Raw genomic sequence first — 20319 nt, forward strand, 5'->3', positions numbered from 1 at the left:
CTTTGGGCAAATGTTGCCTTGTCTTGGAAAGAACCTGATAGCATGTTAATCATCCACTGAACTGGTCCCTCTCCAAGATTGTTGTCATCATGCCAATGGGGTCCTTCCTGCTCCAAGCTGAGGTACAGATGAGTAGAACAGGAAGAGCCCAGTGAAACTGCCCTTTAGTGGTCGACATAGACACCACCGGGTGACTTTAAAGGACACAAAGAAGGTACTTTCCGGGTGTGTCTGAAGGGAAGCGTTTGAATACCAAAGGCCACATTAGTCTTGATCTTCGTGAGAATTTCCTTCAGTGGAAATGGGAATGTTACATGGCAGCAAAGGTGAGAGGAAGGTTGCGGCAGACCGAGTGGCGTTGCAATGACACTAAGAAGGCTGCTGGGTGCTGGGTCGGCTGGCATCAGCTCGCCTGGCTGTGTTAAATGCCAGTAGGGCAAGGAGAGGAGTAAGGTTACGAGGTCTGCCCGGGCTCGGGGATGACACTGATGAGGGTAGAAAGTGCTGGTGCCGCCCCTGCTCTGAGCCCAGACGGTACCACAGTGAGGGCTTCCTGGTTCCCCCCGCTGTGGGGCAGGCTGCTGGGGGGGGCTTTGCATTTCCACCTGTTTTCTTCCTTAGAGGACTCTCTCTCCACCCCTTTGGTTACACCCCAGCCTTGGAGACATGACGTTGTAGACAGTCACAGATTGGCTAATAGAAAAGTGCTTGTTGAATTAAGGCAGATGTAGTTAGGGTGGCCGTACATTCTGATTTTTTAAGATGGTAATTATGTTTTAATATTGGTGACTGATTAAATGCATACTATATAGTGTTTAATTTTGGGATAGTTGTAACACTTTACATGTATAAAATCACGAATCGGAAAAGTTAGGTGGCATACCATGGCTTTGTTTCCTTCTTCCCTCCCTCTCTCCCTTTTTCTTTGTCACTGTCTGTGACTCTGTCTGTCTGTCTGTCTGTCTGTCTGTCTGTCTGTCTGTCTCTTTCTCCCTCCCTACCTCTCCCTTTTCTTTCTTTCACTTCTTATTCTGGGATAGACACTGGGCTCAGAACTTGGGGTACAAAGGTGTATAATTACTAGTCCCTGACTGCCAGGGACCAGTAGAGGAATTCATTCATTTTATCCAGCAGCTATTTACTGAGCATCTGAGGTGTGGCGGACACCGGTCTAGGGGCTGGAATGCAGCAGTGAACAAAAGGACCACATCTCACATTTCAGATGGGAAGTTCAGATTCCACCAGGGGAGGCACACAACAAATAAGCAAATGCACGATTCAACTTCAGCTCATGCTACAATTTCAACTGTGAAGAAAATAAAGGCAAGCAACAGGCTAGCAGGTGACTGGAGGGGGCTGGCCTTGTTGAAGTCAGTGGTGAGGCATGGAGGCCCTCTGAGGAGGTAACACCGAGAAGGAGTCACCCTGCAAGGATCTGGCAAGAAAGTCCCAGCCAGAGGGCTCAGCAAAGGCGAAGCCCCAGAGGCCGGGTACCTTGAGAAAACAGGCAGGACCAGAGTGGCTGGAGGGCGTTAAGGTGGGAGATGAAGTTGGAGAGAGAAGCAGTGGCCGAAACCTGGAGAACTGAGAGAGGCTGTTTGGGTGCCCTTTGGGGTGAAATGGCGATTATTCTGGAGTGGTTTAAGCAAGGGGGTGGGGGGGGTTGAATTGCATTTTAGAGAGCAGTTGCCTGGGCTGTGTGTTAAGGGGAGGGAGCAGGGACAGGGGTGGAAGGGCTGGCTGGTTAGGGCCCTTGCTCTGGGGCTGAGGGGGCAGGGGGAGAGTGATGGACATGAGGACATTCGGAAGGGAGAGCTGGCGCATTGGCTGACGTGGCCCGTGGTGCAGAGTGGAACCACGAAGGAACAGCAGTGTCAGTACTGACGTGGGGAGGTCTGGGGAAGAGGCAGATTTGGGAGGAGAGATGTTAAGAGTGAAAACAGGGTTTCTCTTTAAACCCAGCTCTGGTTACATTTGAGAAGCGAAATGGACATCTAAGGGGAGATAGGGAGTATATAGTTAAATTCACGAGTTCTGGATAAAGGTCAGGGCCAGGGACATACATGTAGAAGTCATCAAACAAGGGCATCATCGTACTTTCCGAGAGGCATAACTTTTGCTTTAGGAGTTGTAATGTCAGAGTTGGGAAAGAAAGGAAGCAATATTCACGCCGCCAGCTGCTTCCCATATATCACTTTTCACAAGGCATGAAGCTTGAGAAGCACCCCCAGTTCACTGGGTAAGAGTGCCCACTCTAGAACCAGGTCGCGGGACTCAAACCCCAGCCCTGTCTTTTACCAGCGGTGTGTTCCTGGGCAAGTTAAGTTAGCCTTTCTGTGCTTTGTTTGTTCATCTGTCAAATGGGATAATATTACTATCTACGTTATAGAGTTATCATGACATTTAAATGAGTTAATACTGGTCAAGTACTTGAGATAGTGATTGGTACTTAATAAGCACTCAATAAATGGTAGCCATTTCAGTGTGACCATTCTATTTGCGGGTACGGTGGGCCTCCACAGATGGGAGAGTGAGATGTGTTGTAATAAGCGTGATATTTTAGAATCTTGATTCAGTGTAGGTGTTAATCAATAGATAGGATGCTTGGCTTCTGTTCTTGGGTTTTGCCATGATTCAATTTTATCAGTGCTTCTAGTATAAAATAGATTAACACCTGTTTCTGTCCCTATTGTTGTATAACAAACCACCCCAACTTGCTGGGGGAAGACAAGCATTTTATTGTGCTCACAGATTCTATGCTTCAGGACTTCAGGCAGGAATCAGCAGGGGCGTCTGGGGCTGCACCTGGGGGGATTTTAAGACCACAGATGTTGATGAGGTGGGGCGTAAGGGGAGCTGGAATCAACTAGAGACATCTTTGCTCGCACGATTGATGGTGAACGCTGGCCCTCAGTGGGATCTTAGCTTGGCTGATGGCTGAAACACCACGTACAACCACTCCATGGAATCTCATGCCGACTGTGGGCTTTCTCATAGCATGATAGCTGGGTTTCAAAAGTAAGTGTCTCCAGAGAACCAGAAGGAGTGGTGTAAACTTTTATGGTCGCTTTCTGGGCCCCATAGTGTCACATCTGCCTTAGTCACATCCTGACCAGATTCAAGGAGAAGCAGCGTAGATGCCACCTTCTCATGGAAGGAACAGCACAGTCTCACAATGAGAAGAGCATGTGGGACCGAAGAGGTTGTGACCAGTTTTGGAAATGTAGAGTCTACCATGAGGCTTAACCAGGTAGCCATTTATGAGGCTAATCGGTTCCGATTACTTCTAAATATTGAGCATGCTCTAAAATCAGCATCTCTTTTATTTGTGAAAGGACTTCACTGCTCTTGGCCTAACTTGTATCAAAGTTCAAAGGCTGACTCATTAGAATTGGTAAGTGCTCATTCTTTTGAGAAACACTGAAGGAATACTTGCTTTGTGCAAGACCTGTGCTAATTGCTGTGGGGGCCTAATGAGATGCCACAAGAAGTCAGCAAGCTAAAAGGTGAAGACCAATACGGTCGACTTTCAATTAACTAGTCTCTGGAGAGGAAGACAATTGACAATCCCCAATGTAATTACAATAACATTGCTCAAAACAAGACACACAGTGATTTTGGAAATGTATTCATGTAGCATTCCACTCAGTGTTCAGAAATACATTTCTTATTCTATAGACTTTATCAATTAATTATTATTGCAACTAGCAGTTAATAAATACTTACTATAACTGTTCAGGATACTAAACGCCCTACAAGTACAATGTCCTTTAATTTGCAGTGTAACCCAATGAGGCAGATTACTGTATCCGTCTTACAGACAAGGGAGAGAGTCGCAGAGGTTCAGTGATACTGGCTGGCATTGGCACCCGGGTCTTCTGCTCCCACAGTGTACATGCAAAGCTGGGACAAGACTCCAAGTTCTGGATTTTCTCTTGGGTGTTCTTTCCTCCAGACTCATGCTTTTTAATTATGTTCCATGAATCTTCCAGGTCCTGGGGGAGTCTTAGGACCCAGCGCAAGGATTGAGAGGGAGGCAAAGCTCATACTCTGGGTCTCTACTCTAAATTTCAACCAATAGCCTTTGAGATATTTTATATTATATACATTATACTCTATTTATTATATTACATGTACTTATAACATATTGTACTTATATAATGCAGAACAATGCAGGATATAATATATAATAACATATTAATATTTTTAGTATTGAATATATTGTAATATTATATTTGTAATTTAATATATTATGATTATAATAATACGATATTCACTATCCAAGAGCAGTGTGGAATGGATCAGAGGTGTTCAGCCGTTTGGAACAAAATCCTTTCTTCAAATGGAATTTTACATCTGTAGCTAGAATTGCATTTCCACTTAAAGTCAAACCCTGCCATCTGGAGGAAAGTTCAGTTTGACATAGATCTCGTGTCTGTTAGGTGTTTCCTCCTGACTCCTTCCATTCTATAGATATCAAACAGAATTTCATGTCTCTGTCTCCATCTCTCCTAACCCCATCATATCTACAACACATTCTATATCTATGTCCATATCTATATATCTTTCTTACTTAAAGTGTGAATTTTATCCAATATAATTGAATTTTCACTCGATTTGAACTTGTGGAACAGAACTTTCTCCTCTGAAGGGAGGTTTTGTTCCACAGGTTTGAGCACCTCTGGTCCAGTCCACACAGCCCCTGGGTATCAGTAAAGATCTGGTGGGTACGCAGTATCACTGCAACGTTCCAGCGTAAGGCTCAAGACCTCGGTCACAGCCAAAGAATCCTCTGCTGGCAAAGCTGCGTCACCACCTCTGGAGGAGAGACCCTGTAAAATGCCCTTGCAAACCCAAACCCGCCAAACTAAAAGTCCTGAAAAAGGGAGAGAGAGTTGGTTTCACTCTTCAAAAGTTCAGTTTGATTTGGACGATTTGTCTTTAGCTAACCCTGCCTGATTTTGTGTGGAAATGTGGCCCAGGGAGAGTGATCCTCTTGTGATCATTGTTCGCAGTTTCCTTTCTCACGTCAAGTTTTCTTGATTAAAAGTGACTTAAAAACACATTAAAGTGTGATAATTACTCTTTTCTTTAGCGGATATCAGAGTCTGATAGATGCACCCAACAATTATTCACTTGTGGTAAAGGAAATGTGAATTTCTGGCACAAGGACATTTCTAGGTCATGTCCAGATGGTAGGGTGATGGCCGACTGGACCCAGCTGAAGCAGGCCTGAAGATGTAGGTCCCCCAAAAGGTTGAGGGCTCAATTCCAGGTCAGGGCACATACCCAGGTTGCAGGTTTGATCCCCAATCAGGTTGTGTAAAGGAGGCAGCGGATCAACCTCTCTCTCTCAAATCAATTAGAAAAAAAAAAAGAGGTGGGGCTACCATTTACAAGCCACATCGCAAAACTTGGAGTGGCGGCTTCTGGAGGTGTGGCCCTGTCACCAGGTCGTGGATTCCAGCCTGTGTTGCCCCTTCAGCGTGGGAGGGCTGGCACTAGGCTCCCAGGTAGTAAGAATGAAAAGGTATCACAGCCCTGGCCAGTTTGCTCAGTGGTTAGAGCATCAGCCCGTGGTCCAGAGAGACCCGGGCACGTACCTCGGTTGCAGTTTGTCTTCGGCCCCGGTTGGGGTCCTGTGGATGGCAGCCAGTCGATGTGTTTCTCTCACGTCGATGTTTCTCTCTCTCTTCCTCCCTCTCTCCTTCCCGTTCTATCTGAAGATAAATACAAAAATGTCCTCAGGGGAGTTTTTTTTTTAAAAAGAAGAAGAAGGTACCACATGCTGTCACTTCCAAAGCAGTGCCCTCCTGTGCCTCCATCGCTCTCAGGTTAGGGCATTTCTTCTGGAATCTGGTCAGTGCCCAGGAACAGAAAAGGAGTTGGTTGGAGACAATGTGCAATTGTGTTTCAATGGAGGGTCCTGGGGTAGATGGAGCTCATCTCTATGTCAGTGGCCAAACGGAGGCTGCTTGCTGATTTGTTCCGGGATGTGCCCCCAAAGCAGGTGCCTTAGAAGCCTCTGCGTTTGGAGTTTTTGTTTGTTTGTTTTTAAGTGTTTAACTTTGACTTATTTATTCCTGGGTCCTTTTGTAAGGTTTCGGGTCTCTTACTATGATTACACTCTCTCACTTATTTTTTTTCTTTTTTATTGGCTTTAGTGGGGTGTTTGGGGTTTTGAGGTGGAGCATGGCTACCTGCTCTCTGCTCCCCTTGTGCTAAATACAGTCCTGAATGCCAAGGATTGAGGTTTGGGATTATGGAATGGTTTATTAGTACAAAATTGAGAAACTCGTGTTAAAATTTAAAACTGATTCAGAATCGTGGCTTGATCTGCTGTTTCAGAGACTTTCTTTTTATATATATATATATATAAATTTATTTATTTATTTTTTGTTACAGATATTTCTCATTTTTTACCCCATTGGCACCCCCCTCCCCACCCCACCCCTGCCTCGTCCCCTGCTTAGTTGTCCATGTCCATTGGTCATGCATACATGCATATAAGTTCTGTGGTTTATCTCTTCCCACCCACCCCCACCCCTCTTCTGAGGGATGTCAGTCTGTGCCCTACTTCCATGTGTCTGGGTCTACCCTATTCCTCAGACTGTTATATTCATTATATTTCATATATAAGTGAAATCATGAGGTATTTGTCTTTTTCTGCTTGGCTTGTTTCACTTACGATAATACTTTCCAGGTCCCTCCATGTCGTCTCAAAGGATAAGAGATCTTTCTTTCTTACCGCTGCATAGTACTTCATTGTGTATATGTACCACAGCTTTTTTATCCATTCGTCTACTGATGGACACTTGGGCTGTTTCCAGATCTTAGCTATTGTAAATAGTGCTGCTATGAACATGGGGGTACATATATTCTTCCTGATTGGTGTTTCAGGCTTCTTAGGGTATATTCCTAGATCACTTAGGGATCACTGGGTCAAATGGAAGTTCAATTTTTAATTTTTTGAGGTAACACCATATGGTTTTCCATAGTTAGTGGCTGCACCAGTCTGCATTCCCACCAGCAGTGCACTAGAGTCCCCTTTTCTCCACACCCTCGCCAACACTTGTTGTTTGATGATTTGTTGATGGCGGCCATTCTGACAGGTGTGAGGTGATACCTCATTGTTGTTTTAATTTGCATCTCTCTGATAATTAGTGATGTTAAGCATTTCTTCATATGTCTCTTGGCCATTTGTATGTCCTGTTTGGAGAGGTGTCTATTCAGCTCCTCTGCCCATTTTTTAATTGGGTTCTTTGCCTTCCGTTTGTGGAGTTGTATGAGCACTCTATATATTTTGGAAATTAACCCCTTATCTGATACATCATTGGCAATGATGTTCTCCCATACAGTGGGTTGCCTTTCCATTTTGATGATTGTTTCTTTTGCTGTGCAGAAGCTTTTTAGTTTGATGTAGTCCCATGTGTTCATTTCTTCCTTTGTTTCTATTGCCTTAGGTGATGTATCCGTGAAAATTCTGCTCCGTATGATGTCTGAAATTTTGTTGCCTACATTTTCTTCTAGAATTTTTATGGATTCACGGGTCACATTTAAGTCTTTTATCCATTTTGAGTTTATTTTTGTGTATGGTGTAAGTTGATGGTCTAGTTTCATTTTTTTGCATGTAGCTGTCCAATTTTCCCAACACCATTTATTAAAGAGGCTGTCTTTACTCCACTGTATGCTCTTGCCACCTTTGTTAAATATTAATTGAGCATATTGCCTTGGGTCCATTTCTGGGTTTTCAGTTCTGTTCCACTGGCAGAGACTTTCTTGTACCAGATGTCAAAGCAGCAGGATGTCCTCGAAGCATGGACTTTAGAGTTAGATGTTCACTGAACTTGTACCCTGTCTCAGCACTGGCCTTGGGCAAGTTACTTTCACCCTCTAGTTGAGGGGGTTAGACAACCAGCTTATCTCAAAGACCCCTTTTAGGTAAAAAATTATAGTATTAGGGGTTTTTTTTATATAATATTATAATTATTATCCAATAAACTTCTGTTTCTCTGGTTTCATCCATTTATTCAAAGTAGTTATCAAATGCCTGCCCTGTGCCAGGTGTCATGATGGCACTGGGTGTATAGGACTGAACCACATGAGCAAGGTCTCTGCCCTCAGGGAGTTGAGAGTCTAGTGGGGCAGGGACATGGGAAGAAGGCTAATGAACTGTAAACCAGCAAACACTTTAATTCCCATCATAATACCTGTAAGGTAGGCTCTCCCATCATGGCACCTGCTAAGGTAGGGATAATGGGGAGGGGCTATTTAGAATGGGCAGGACAGACTTCTCTGAGGTGGAAACATTTAAATTGAGGCCCAAAGGATGGGCAGGAGCCGGCCATGGGAAGAATTGGGGAAGGACCTCAGACAAAGGGACAATCCCATGTAAGCTGAATGAAGACTGGGACACAGAGGTATGCAGAGGGTTGCAAGGGTAAGTTAGGTGACGCTGGGCTCTGTTATCACACCTTGGAAACCACAGCAAGGGGGTTGCATTTTTTTTTTTCTAGAGGCAATGATGGGAGGCCCTGAAAGTGTTGAGTAGGGAAGAAAGTGAAGTGATTTATGTTTTGAAAATATTCTTCTGACCTTTGTGTGGAGAGCTGTGAGGAGGCCATGGCTGAGGTCTAGGCGAGATGGTAGCCTACAGCGGTGGTGGGGGCAGGGAGAAGGAGGGCAAAGGTCGTGTCTAGGTCTATTCTGGAGCAGCAAGGAGATGGGAAAGTCAGGCTGCCTCTCAGGGTCTGGCCGTTTGGCCTGAACCCACTGGGTGGATATTAATTCCATTCTGGGACAGGAGCCTTCTTCTGTGGCTGGGTCAGCAATCGAGTATAATTTGGACTTGCCCAGTCCGAAACACAGTCAATGTAACACAATAAAACTGAACTGGAAGTCAGGGTACATTGTTTTTTTCAAGTTCATGTTAATTCCTGGAAAGCAAAGTCTCACCCTTTTCCTACAGTCAGGAAGTTTTCGCCAGCAGGCTCTGCTCCTCCAAACGGTCGTCTCTCTTTCCTGACCTCAGCTTCCACCAACACCCACTGCGAAGCCGGCCTTCGGGTGAGGGGCTCCTCTAGGTACCACACCAAGGCTAGGTCTTGGCCTTGAGCATCCCCAAGCCCGCGGTGTCCTTGGAAGGTTGGACACTTGGGTGATGGGTGCATGGCCTTCCGTGCAGTCCATGAGGATGAGCTTGAGACTGTCTTCACTATGTGCCCAGATGTTACTGGCGATGGCTGTGGTGACCGGGCATCTGTATTCCTGTAACCTGATAGCCAGCAGAACCCCTGGTGACTCGGCAGCAGGGTGCTCCGGGCACCTATGTGTTGGCCTGGCTTAGCACCTGGGTCAGGGTTTGGGGACCCAGCACCCCTGCAACCCCTGTGCCTTTTCCACCCAGATCCCTGAGCTTTCTTCTGCGGGACTTTGCCTGCGCTTTCCTGGGCACTTCATGAGCAAGTGGGTGGTGTTTAAAGGCACGGCCCTGGGAGAGGTCACTCAGGGAGCGCACACAAGCCCAGTATTTAGGAACTTTTAGGAGGAGGACTGCACAGAGTGCATTTAAAAGGCTCATCCAGCGAGTAGAGGAAAATCTTGAGAGTTTGGTGTCGCAGAGGCCAGAGTGGGAGCATTTTAGGCAGGAGCAAGGCCTTCTGTGTGGAGGGCCTGAGAGAGGCCAAGTCAGCTGTGGCCACCTGGTGTCCAGTGGGCGTGGCAGCGGGGGGGCGGGGCGAGCTCCTGCAAAGAGCGACTCGGTGTCATCGCCCGTCGTCCTGCCTGCAGCGTGGCTGGGTGTGCTGGGTGGCCGACGGCTGTGCTTCTCTCCTGGGTCCGGTTGCCAGATAACATACAGGGCACACAATTAAACTTGGATTTCAGAAAAAAAGAAATGTTTTTAAGTTTGGCCCAAATATTGCATGGGACACACATATGCTAAATACATTGTTGCTGTTTTTTTTTATCTGAAATTCAAATTTAACTGGCTGGGGGGTCTGCCCTTTTTTCCCCCCCCTAAGTCTGGCAGCCCACCTTGGACTGTACACTTTAAAATGGTAAAAATGGCCCTGGCCAGTTTGGCTCAGCGGTTAGAGCATCCGCCTGCAGTCCGGAGAGACCCGGGTTCAGTTCCCGCTAAGGGCATGTGCCTCGATTGCAGTTTGTCCCCGGCCCTGGTTGGTCGTGCGGGTGGCAGCCACTCGATGTGTCCCTTTCACATCGATGTTTCCCTCTCTCTTTCTTCCTCTCTCTCCCTCCCACTCTATCTGTACAAAAAATGGAAAAATGTCCTCGGGTGAGGATAAAAAAAAAAATGGTAAAAATGGGGGGTTTTCTGTTATGTGCCTTTTAGCACACTCACAAATCTCGCAGCCCCACCTTGACGACTGTCAGGCAGAAGCCACCAGTAACTCAGCTTCTGGGTTGGGCCACCAGGGCCAGTAAGGAAGCCAACCTCAAGGGATGTTATTTCTGGGAGTAGTTAATGCTTCTAGTAAGTTCTCTTAGGGCACCTCGCAGAGTGTGGAGCACATGGTATGCACTTAGGAGAAGCAGGTCTGGTAGAAAACCCGCGATCCTTGAATGGGAAGGAACTCCCCATCCCTGTGACACCACTTAGCGAGCTGCATGGGACGGTTCTCGGGGCATCCAGCGTGGTCCCCAGCGGCCCTGCTGGAGAACCCAAGCACTTACTCCATGACACACCCATTTTAGCCCTGGGGCTCTGGAGCAAATGGCCTTGCTAAATTCAGAACATCCCACTTATAGACACTTCAATGCAGCTGGCTTCTGAGGGGCCGTTAAAAATCTTTCAAAAGCAGGGTGCTCTTGGAAATGCCCACAGATTCCAAGACCGCCAGTCGGAGTCATTCGCTACTTTAATTGTACCTGTTTCTATGCCTCCTTTTCTCCCCCGTCCTCTGAGGTGGAGGAGACATAACCACAAGACTGTATTTCCAGTGACCCCTTCAGAGGCTATTTCAAAGCAATTAAGTACAGGTTGACTCTGAAATGTAGGATGGATTAAATATCAGCTGGAACTTTCTATGAAGAGTCTATGCCTTTGTTAAAACCTGAGAACCCAAGGATTAGATTTAACTATCTATGAAAATGTTTTGTTTTGTTTTCTCTTGTGGCTTATTTTTTTCCCCGAGTTTCACTATTTACAAGGGTCTTGCATTCACAGTCAATGTGTGTTTACCTGGTAAGCCGAATGCAGTATTTGCATGCTACATTAACTGACTGAGCCCTACTGTGTGCCAGCATTCAGTATCTAACGTGTATTTTGATCAAATGAGATTTCTCAAATAATATCCCATAGTTCTTGTAACTGGACAGTTCCTTGAAAGGGAATCTGCTGCCCTGGCTGGTTTGGCTCAGCGGTTAGAGCGTCAGCCTGCGGTACAGAGAGACCTGGGTTCAGTTCCCGCTAAGGGCACGTACCTCGGTTGCAGTTTGTCCCCGGCCCTGGTTGGTCGTGCAGGTGGCAGCCACTCGATGTGTCCCTTCACGTCGATGTTTCTCTCTCTCTCTTCCTCTCTCTCCCTCCCACTCTATCTGAACAAAAAATGGAAAATTGTCCTCAGGTGAGGATAAAAAAAAAAAAAAAAAGGGAATCTGCTTTGGTAGCTAATTGCTTGTGACTAACCATCACCTATCAAGTTGGCCTGGGTAACAGAATTGGGTCTGAGGGTGATGTCACCCTTGGAAACAAACGACTATGTGCACTCTTGCTTTATGGCCTGTTTCTTGGGGAGCCGCTTAAGGATCAGCATCGCAGCTTGGCAGGTTTCCCCGAGATCCATGTAAGGACCTGTCTGCTCTCCGCGATTCCGGAGGCGTGCTCTGGATCCTGGAGTGCCAGCCCGCCCCCCAACTCATCCAACCTTGTTCCCAGACAGCGGGGTCCTGCCCCATCACCAGGGTGTCCCCTGGTGCCTGAAGCACAGTGAACACTGGACGGACACATGTGGAGTCCAGTCTGGGAACACTAATTGTGTTTTATCGCAGGCTGTGCCTGGGGTTGGGACAAAGGGACCGTGTTCAAGGGGCATCCGGAGGAATGTACCTTCTAGCGGGAGGGGTTTCCAGTGAGAACAGACAGCAGCTATTTGGGGTGATGGGGTGAGGTGTTGGCTTAGCCAGCGGCAGCCTGCATTCAGCAGGTCTCCACGCGGAGGCTGCTTCGCCCTACAATTCCCCGGGCAGCACAGAGCAGGTGTTGCTGGAGATACACCGAGCTGGTTTCCTGAAGCTTCCCTTCCCACCTTCGGATGTTCACTTCCCCAACTTTTCAGTAAGTCTGTTGACTCCTTGGAGACTTCGCTCCCCAAAGCTACCGGTGGTGTTTCCAACACACTCTCCGTCTTCAGAGAAATGGGCCTGCCATTTGCTGCGGCGTCTGTCCCCAGCCTCCTGAGAACAGTGTGGGTATCTCTTCCCCGTTAGTTCAGGACTCCGGCTCCCCGGCTCCCCGGCTCCCCGCTTTCTGCCGGCCTGGGAGCTGCGTTTGTGTGTCACCGAGCTGCTGACGCCAGCAGCAGTGATGCCCCAGTCCAGCCACGTTGGAGGGAGTCCTCCCGAGGGTGGTGCTGGAAGGCAAAGCTATCTGGTAAGGTATTTTGTCGACACTGTTTTCTTCCTCAGATGGATCTTGTCCAAGTTTGAGATTTAGCAGGCACAGTGAAGGAAGAACCATGTAAAAAAAAAAAATGTCCCCCATCTAAGTTTCTTGGTAGCAGGTTTCAGTGGCTATGAAATCAGCCAGAAGGACTGAGCGATGAAGCCGAGCAGGGGTCCTGGGCCATTGAGACTCCATCTCAGGGACCCGGGAGAAGGGCAACACAGGGGGACACCTCATTCTACATCAACGGTTTGTTCGTAAAACTAGGTACATACAAGCCAAAGCCCATTTGAGATGCACACAGAGCTTTCTGTTTAAACACTTGCTGCAGAAAATTCGTTTGTAAAATAAATATCTGTGTTGCAGAGGGAATTCCATATACGACGTCAGGCTTGTTTGTAGTGAGATCCACCTTAATGTCTTCATGACATGTATCCTGACTGCTGGCTCCAAGCAGGGAAACAGGGCAGGGCTGCTGAGTGGCATGGGGGGGGCTGGCGATTGAGGAAGAAACTGTGGAGTTGGAGGAGCAGCAACCCACGAGGTGGTGCGATTTCTCTAGCAGGGAGCACAGCCCAGATGTGGACCCTGAGCAGAAAGAAAGAATAACTGTTTCCAGGGAAGGACAGAGGAAAGGGAGTTGAGTCTGTTAGCTGAAGAGTGAAGTGTTGAGCATGGAATCTAAGCTAGGTGGGGAAGGAAGGAAGGGGACGTAGGGAGGGCATGATGGGGGGGAGAAGGGACAAGAAGATGTGATGTGGAGTAACTGTGTGAGAGCCGAAAGGAGAGGAGGCTCAATTCAGAAGTGGGTCTCCTTAAAGGGGTATTTCCTTCCATGATGGGGCCACTGGAGGAGGAGACAGCTGTAGTGGATGCCGTTGGTGTTCCCAGCTCTTGCAGATCGTTTTCCTGGACCTGTGCACCGGTCCTCCGAGTCCGTGTGCTTCTCCCAGTAGCACCGACGTGCAGCCGTTGTCAGAGGACATTCTTTGGTCTGCTAGCAGCTCTTTCCAGGCCGGGCCTGGGCCTTTCTATTCCCCAGGGATTGTCTGAAGCCGGTGACTGGGTAAAATGAAAATTTAGCCCCCTTGCCTCAAGGTGGGATGAACTCAGAGACATAATTTATGCTGCAGAGCTCCCCAAGAGCTCAGGCAGAGGTGGGGCTCACCTGGAATTGCACCCTTGTTTGGTTTCCTGCCCTTCGCTTCCCTGCTTCCCCGCTACCTCCTGGCCTTCTCTGGGAGCACTTCCTCATTGAATCGCTTGCAAATGTTCATTTCAGGATCTACTCAGTGGATCTACTTAGGAATCTGGTGGAAGTCAGTGGTTGGTGTGGAACAGAGATGATGATAATGGTGCTGAAACCAAGGCAATCAAGGGCAGGTATTGGATGGATTGTCTGTGGGCACTGAAATCACCCGGGAGGAAAGCTGGATCGGGATTGAGGGCATCAGGAATTAGGAGGGAAGTCAGATCTAACACCAGCAGCCACGAGGGAAAGGAGAAAGTGCAAGAGCCAGAGGGCTTGGGTCGCAAATGCACTGAGCCTTTGACACAGAGTGTATGCCATTGGTTTCCCAGGACAGCGTGGCCCTGATGTTGTGAGTGAGGGAGATTGAACGACCTCTACCTGAATGCCACACTCAGAGGATAGTATCCTCTGGGGAAGTCCAGATGTCAGGGAATAAAGTAGAGGAAGGCTCCCTAAGAGGCTGGGGAAGTAGGGGTAGTCTTTGGTTCCATAGCTGGGGGTCCTGAGGTGTTTTGGGAAAGGTTTGGGATGGGAGAGAAAGGAAAGGTTGGATCAGAGCAGAGGAAGCAGAGAGTAGAAGGATCCAGGCTGCATGGAGGGAGATCAAAGCTACATCCAGTGGCTTCACTGGCCTTGTACTTCTCAAGAGAATCGGTTCCTTCCGTTTCCTGGTGGAGGGTGGCTTGGCAGTCTGGACACAGTGTGGAGGCTGGTACTGTTCCTGGCGCATAGTTGGCATGCACAGGCTGAGTCAGCGGATGAATGACACATCAGATTTCTAAGTGCTGCCTCCTTTTCATTATTGTAAAGCATCAGTGTACTTACCACATCAGTCTATTTTATGCTCTGCAAAATATGGGACTTTTAAAAAATATGGAACTTATTGAAGTACCCCGAGCTACTCTATCACCATCATTGGGTGAGATACAATAAACAGATTTCCTAAGTTAGGGAATTGGGCAATAGCATGGCTTATGGATTTGGTCATAGGGTCTGTCTCCCTAATAGGTTAATACATTTTTCAGTTTTGCTTTCTACTGTGGACCTGTTAAAAGAATTGGTTACATTGGTACAACTACTTATATGTGTGTGGCTGCTGGTATTGATGAGAGTTTGTTGGGGTCGGAAGAAAGCATGGGGAGGGGGAGGTAGGGCTGAGCACACGGCACGTTGGCGGCCTGTGAAGAGCCACGGGGGTAACTGAGGGGTTTCAAGCAGGCGCAAGATTGGAATTTCAGAAGGATGAGCGGCCGCAGCCTGGCCGTGGGGCGTGCTCTGCGTGGAGCTCAGAGAGGACAGGTAACTGCTTTAACAGGACTCCTGGGAAAGGCAAGCCCCTCCCTCGAAGGACTGGGCCCTGACAATAGGATTTCATGCACTTGGCCCCAGAGTGAAGGAGATATTTGGGGGAGCTGTAGCTGCTTATATTATTTTTTATCCCAAAGGGAGGGGGAAATGTCTTTCTTTTTCAAAGTGCTCTGGTTCATTTAAATTGTGGAGGGAAAATCTTAGGGCAGGAGACAAAACATGTTATTGAAGAAGCATCTGGGGACAGGGCAAGAGAACCCCAGCCGTGACGGTGCACCTTTAGACCTTGACCATGGAGTCAGGACCAATGAGCCTGAAGTCTGTTGGGAAAACCACAGAGTAGGCATCCCTGGATCCCCAAAGTTGGGCAGTCCAGTGGGAAACGCCAGGGCTGTTCCGGGCACCTCGTTGTGCGTAAGGATGAACTTGGGTCCTGGGCACTTTGTGCTCATGAGGGTGGGTGAGGGTCTCTTATATTGCAGCACTAAAGGCATCCCACCTGGTTCAGGAGTCACCTACAATGCACAGAAATGCTGGAGCAGGCGTGCTTTTGAAGAGAGCTTCCTGGCAGCCAGGGAGAGAAAATGGTCTATGAGATAATCATTCATGAACAGCAACATAGTGCTATGTGGCAGTAATCAGCTCAACAGACACAGTGAGGTCTCTCGCAGGCCAGGCCTTGTAAGTGGTGCTGCAGACAGAGAAGCGGGTGAAAGCTGCCCTCTCTGATGCCCAGAAAGCCACATTCTGCTTCTCCTGTGTGCACTTCTCCCCTCTGCTGTCCCTTGACTGTTGCCCCCTTGAATACCCTCTGATAGTCTCTTCTCATTGTGCATCTCCCTCTGGACTAAGTCATCCATCTCTGTGGCTTCAAAGCCACTTCTGTTCTCATCGCTCTCAAGCCCAGGTTCCAGCTAGACGTCCCCCCGACCCCCAAGGTGCAGCACGTACGCCTAATGTCTACCGGGTCTCTCCACCTGGATGCGCTGCGGAGCTGCAGACCCAAGCCTCCTGCCTTGTGTCTTTCTTGGGGAACACCGTGCTCTTCCAAGCTAGATGCCTGGGTATCATCCTGGACCCCACCCTCTCCACCCCCTTGTCTCTGACCCCCTTGTTCACCTCTTCTGTTACTGTCTGAGTTGAGGCCCCAACCCTAAGATCCTCCTCGTCTGGGCCTGTGTGCTGGTGAAGGACCTGACTGTGTGCCGTGCCCTTGGTTCATAAATACAAGAGATTTGGGGGAGAGCAGGAGAGATCATGTGCTTACCAGTCCTGGGAAGGAAGTCACTGGTCCTTTGAGCCCCAAATGAATGTAGCAGCCTATATACTCTCCCCAGGTGGGAGTACACTGGGGTAGGACGGGCTTCAGCCTTTGGGCTCATCAAATCCAATCATGTTGCTTGTTCTTAGTCAGAGGGACCCCAGGAAAGCGGACTGGAGAGAAATTCTGCCTGCTTGGCACCACAGAGGTGACTCGCCGAGGGTGATTCATACCATTCAATAGATTTTTTTAGCCTAATAAATATTTTGTATCCATGAGTAAAACAGAACCTTCTAGCCCTTTGTGAAGAAAACAAGAAAGCTCAGAGTTTTTTAGCACAGTGGAGTGACTCACTGCTCCGTCTCTTCTCCAGTCGTCCCTAGCAATTGACAATGGAACCATGAAGAGCTCTGCTTGGACTATTGACCTTCCGAGAACTTAACACTTTGGTTCAGGATGTCTGTCTGTGGAATTAAAAACATACACAATAGTGCCAGGGCTGCTCCTATCTTCCAGACTCAGTGAACTCTGCAGTTAAATTTTCTTTGGGACAGGTGTGTGAACTTGATATTATAAATGCCAGCACAAGGGAGATTTATGGAGGGATGCATGAATAAATTCAGAAATGGAGCAAATTGTAACTAGGAGCCTTCCCGGTGTAGGCACTCTGCTTAGCTCCACAATGAGACACAGAGAAAGCATAAAGGAAGGGCATCTGATCCCGGATGGGTGGTGGGCAGTCAGGGAGGACTTCTTGGAGATGGTGACATATGAAGTGGGGGTTGAAACATGAGGAGGAGTTGGGCAGGTAAAGAGCGGGAAGGACAAAGGAATCTGGGAAGCAAGATCCGCTCCTCTGGGCTCAGCATGCAGGGACCTGGATGCTGCTGGGTTTGGCTGGAGCGAAGGTTGCGTGTGAGGGCGGGGCAGTGGGAGAGGCTGGGGAGACAGGCCGGCGCCAGGTGCTGGAAGGGAGTCCCGGTGCAAACCTCGGAGGCAGCACTTACTCTGAGTCTCCGGAATACCCCCAGTGGAGCTTAAGTACCAAGTGGATGCGATCAGGTTCATACCTCGGAGACTGCGCCTGGCTGCACTGTGGAGGATGGACGTCAGGGAGGCTCTCTCAGTGATTCAGGTGAGACCAGGGTCTGGCCTAAGAGCAGCAAGGACAGGTGTGAGTCAAGGTGGCAGCATACTCTCAGCTCTCTCCTCCTCCCCCTCCAGCCTCTGCTTCCTCTCTTCTTGGCTGTCTGTCTAAAGCTTACCAGAAATTTCATGATACCTTGGTCTTTTCCATCCGGAAACAAAGCCTGAAGTTTTAAAGAGGGCGAGAAGGAGAGAGCAACGATGAAACACAAAGAGAGAGCCTTTTCCACGGGGACCTTTTGGGGACATGGCTGGCTCATTTAGTATGTGAAGACTCTTACCAGGACCAGCTCGCTCACCTTTAAGGTACAGCTGTGCCACGGGAACGGGAAAACGAGGTTTGGAGTCAGAGGGAGCACGCACGTTCTTTCTGTCTTCCCAGAGGCAGACCATGGCTTAACCACCCCTGGACCACATGGGCTGGTGGGGCTGCGATCCTCTGCTCCTCATTTCTCCTTTTCTCTTCCCAACATCCCCCCTCAGCACCAGGCTAGCCCTGGGCAGCCTTGGGGGTTCCAGGCACAGCTGTAACCGGGCGCTCTAGAAGCTCCGAGCCGCCTGCAGGTGGCCCTGGAACAGTTCCAGACCTGGGGGGCCCTCGGGCGAGAGGGAGCGTGTTCCCTGCCTCTCGCCAGTGTGTTGCAGTCACCGCTGTACTTTGCCTGGGTCAATAGGCAGAGTCACGTTGCTGTGCAACAGTGGCACCTCTGAAGTGGCTGCATTCAGGTTTCCAAGAGACCCTGAGCCCTGTGGGCGATACTTGTTTCCGGTGGTGTGGGGGAGTGGAGGCACTTGGGGTGAAGTGTCTGAAGACCGATCCAAGGGCGGCACTGCTTGTTAGCTTGTGACGGACTAGGCTGTGTCACCTTTCGGGGCCCCAGTTCCTCTCCAGTCCAGGGGACATAGATATGGCCACCGCCCTTTCGGGAAGATAAGCTGATAAACTAGGTTTCCACATGGTAAGATTTTTGCCAACTCTCCCACTCACTCTGAAGGCAGGGATATGTTTTAGTCACTTCTATGTCCGCAGCGCCAAGCATGCTGCCTGGCAAACCCAAATGTTTGTTGATTGAATGCACGGGTGGACGATGCAGTCAAGTGTCCAGGACGTGGGAAATCCTGAATAACGTAAAGTTACTAAGAACTTGTTCAACCAGGAAAAAGCACATTTCCACACGAGCCCTCCTATCTGCCCACATTTAGGTAAGGAATGGGCTAACATTTGTGAGGAAACCTTTTAAAAAGAACATTAGCCGCAGGGATATTGTCTTCCAGCCGTTCCTTGCTCAGCAGCTGGAGTCCTGGAGCAGGACAGGCTGTTATTTACATGTCCCGTCCACTGCTGATCCGCGGTGTGGGGAAAACCGCTGTCACCTCCAGGAAATGACACTAGTCAGTCTCATAGACTAGAAAACGTTTCCATGCCTGTCTGAGACCCATGACTTTCTGAGTTTTGGAGAAAAGGGCCTTTGCCACCTGGAATCTCTTTGTTTCTTATTTTTCTGTTCCCATGCGCCAGATGAGAACTGATTTTGGAGTCAGATTCCTCTCGTTTTAATCCTGGCCCCACCGTGCTCTGCCCACTTGGCCTCAGCTTAGTCGTTTAACCTCTGGGTCTCAGTTTCTTCATCCCTGAGGCAGGAATGGGTGAAGGCCATGAGCAAGCATGGGTCTCGCAGGCCTCCCATCAGAGGGAGGGTGACCAATCACAAGCCCCGGCTGCAGCTATGGAACCCCCTGTGGGCTGCGCCCAGCCGGTGACTGAGTGCGGCAGGGGCCCTTAGGCAGGTATTTTCCTGGGGGACATACAACTCAGAGGGCCAACTTTGGCTCAAGAACTCCTCGACAGCCGTGCTGAACCTTCCTCAGGTGGCCTAGGGTGGTTTTGTCCATCCTTCCTTCCCTCTCTCCTTTACTCGGGCCAGACTCACAGTGTGTCTGCTGGCTGTGCTAGCCTCCCAACGGACTCCCGCTTTCTCTCACACACGCCTTCCCCTAATAAAATCCATGCACAAAACCCCCGCTTGGTGTCGGCTTCTGGGAGGATCTGGACTCACACAGGGTGATCATACCTCAAGGTGAGGACCAAATGCAGTGACGTAAGTGAAGGGTTTATTACAGTGATGGGCACAAAGGAAGGGGTTGGACATCCATGACCCTCACTACCACCACAGCCATCATCGCCTGGCCATTCTGCTTTTCTGCTGGCTTCAGGCACAAAGAGCTCCAGTGGAATCTCAGGTCGCACAGCAACTTTGTATTAGAGTCAGAGCCACTATGGCTTCTGAGGAGAATGAATGGATTCATTAAAACACCCTTTAAAAACATATCCAATTAGCCCTGGCTGGTTTGGCTCAGTGGCTAGAGTGTGGCCTGCAGACTAAAGGGTCGTGGGTTTGATTCTGGCCAGGGGCACGTACCTGGTTTGCAGGTTTGATCCCCAGCTCCAGTCAGGGTTCAGGGTCATGTGGGAGGCAACCAATCAATGTATAGAGATGTTTACATATCTCTCACATCGATGTTTCTCCTCCCGCTCACCCCCGTCCCCTCCATTCTATCTAAAAATCAATGGAAATATATCCTCAGGTGAGGATGAATCCCCCAAAAAATCTTATTCAATTCAAGCAAAAGGCACAAGCCAAATCTTTTTCCAGCCAATGAAATGTGCAACTAACTTTGCTAAGGCAACCAACTTCATTTTTAGTCCAATGCACAAAAGGTTTGTAG

The 20319-nt window shown here is 48.7% G+C and overlaps 1 protein-coding gene and 1 pseudogene across 2 annotated transcripts in view; one reads left to right on the forward strand and one right to left on the reverse strand.

The window, feature by feature from the left end:
• The window catches only part of KCNK10 (potassium two pore domain channel subfamily K member 10), a 126991-nt gene that overhangs the window by 35512 nt on the left and 71160 nt on the right, over positions 1–20319 (forward strand). The window lies entirely within an intron of this gene.
• LOC118641380 lies at positions 8952–9580 on the reverse strand (annotated as a pseudogene).

Source organism: Molossus molossus, unplaced genomic scaffold (genome assembly GCF_014108415.1).
Source record: "Molossus molossus isolate mMolMol1 unplaced genomic scaffold, mMolMol1.p scaffold_m16_p_1, whole genome shotgun sequence".
In the NCBI taxonomy this organism is placed as follows: domain Eukaryota; kingdom Metazoa; phylum Chordata; class Mammalia; order Chiroptera; family Molossidae; genus Molossus; species Molossus molossus.